At 41.6% G+C, this 1,760-nt stretch overlaps 1 pseudogene; it reads right to left on the minus strand.

The window, feature by feature from the left end:
* Positions 1-6: 6 nt before the first annotated feature.
* LOC102475094 (putative ATP-dependent RNA helicase DDX4 pseudogene) lies at positions 7-1,443 on the minus strand (annotated as a pseudogene).
* Between the last annotated feature and the right edge of the window lie 317 nt (positions 1,444-1,760).

Here is a 1,760-nt window from a genome sequence, read left to right on the forward strand (position 1 = left end):
AAGAGGTTGACGTGTTTCTTTCGATGGCATTCCTGGGCAAGCAATTAACTTCTTCATTTCTGGTCCAAAACCCATATCCAGCATGCGATCAGCTTCATCCAAAACTAAATATTTAACTTGTTTGAGACCAATCTTTTCTTTACCTATGATATCCATCAATCTCCCAGGAGTAGCGCATAATATATTACAGCCTTGTATTATTTGTCTAATTGAATGCCCCAACTGGGTTCCTCCATATATTACAACAGCTCTTACACAAGTCCCAAAAGAAAATTTTCTGGCTTCCAAATAAATCTGGTTGATCAATTCTCAAGTTGGTGCTACAATAATACACTCCGGTTCCTGCAACTCTTTAAAACGACTGGCAGTTATTCCATCACGCATCATATGAGCCAAAATTGGCAAGAGAAAAGCTGCGGTTTTCCCAGACCCTGTCTGAGCACAAGCCATCAAATCTTGTCCTGCTAATATAATAGGAATACTGTATTTTTGCACAGGAGTAAGCTTAGTATAACCAGCTTTAGCAATGTTGTTATTTAGTGTCTGACAGAGATTAGCTTCTTCAAAAGTCAGAATTGCTGGTGGAGCATCATGTCCAGACACTTCTACAAGAATAGTGTCATATTTGTCAAAGTTTATGCCTGTCTGATAATGTGCAAAGATGGAATCCTCATATTCAGGTGGAGGAGGGGGTATGTAGGTCACTTTTGGCCCTTGAAGGTCACCACCTTCTCCTCCTTCAGTTTCTGACTTCAAAGAATTCTTTCCAGAGCCTGTTATTACTTCTTCATTTAAACCTTTGTAACCACCTCGTCCACCTCTACTACCACTTCTGCTTTGGTAAGTGTCACCATTACCTGTGCCACTTAATGTTGGTCGTCTTGAACCAAAAAGGCCACCAGTGCGCTGCATGCTCTCATCTTGTTCAGATTCATTATTTGGACTTCCTGGACCAAATCCTCCTCGGCAGCCTCGGAAACTACCTCTTCCACCTCTTCTGGATGGCCCTGAAGTTTCTGAATGATTTCCATCTTGATAACCGCCTCTCTTGGAAAACCCTCGGCTCCGTGTTTGATTATCTTCACAATCAATATTAGACTCTCTCCAGAAGCCAGAGCTATCACCTTCTTGAAATTTGTTATGTGAAAAACCTCTGTTTCCAAAATTCTTTCCAACACCAAAACCACCCATTATGGATGTAGTCTCTCTTTTATTAGACTCGCCAGCATCTCTGTTTCCCAAACTCCTCATAGAGGCAAAGCCACTTCTCATGAAATGATCCCTGCGAGAAGGTCCATCCATTTCTGATGATGTAGTTGGAGTCCTGTTAAAAGTATCACCATTTGCTCCAGAAGGATATCTATCCTTCTCAAACACAGGAATGCAAGAAGACAAATGAGGTTTAGTGATTTCTGCTTCCCAATCTTCATCTCCCATAATGGCTTCAAGGTCTTGGCTCTTCAGGCCTAGCTCTCCCCGGGTCCTCACAGGCTCTGATGCCGCTTAAACGGCTGCACGTGGAGCACGCCAACTCGGTCATTATTGATCTTTACATATGACTGTTTTATTTTTAGTGCTGTAAGTTCTTTGTGGGCAGAAATGCATCTATTTCACTTCTGTTTCTCTAGTACCCAAGATGGTGCCTGATCCATAGTAGATCTGTTGGTAGGATGCACAGTTGTAAATGACAGAAAGTCAACTCAAACCGGATTCATTTTTTCAAATGAAATATATTGGTTGATTTACCTGAAAATCTTAGG

Source organism: Tupaia chinensis, unplaced genomic scaffold (genome assembly GCF_000334495.1).
Source record: "Tupaia chinensis unplaced genomic scaffold, TupChi_1.0 Scaffold000350_1, whole genome shotgun sequence".
Classification (NCBI taxonomy): domain Eukaryota; kingdom Metazoa; phylum Chordata; class Mammalia; order Scandentia; family Tupaiidae; genus Tupaia; species Tupaia belangeri.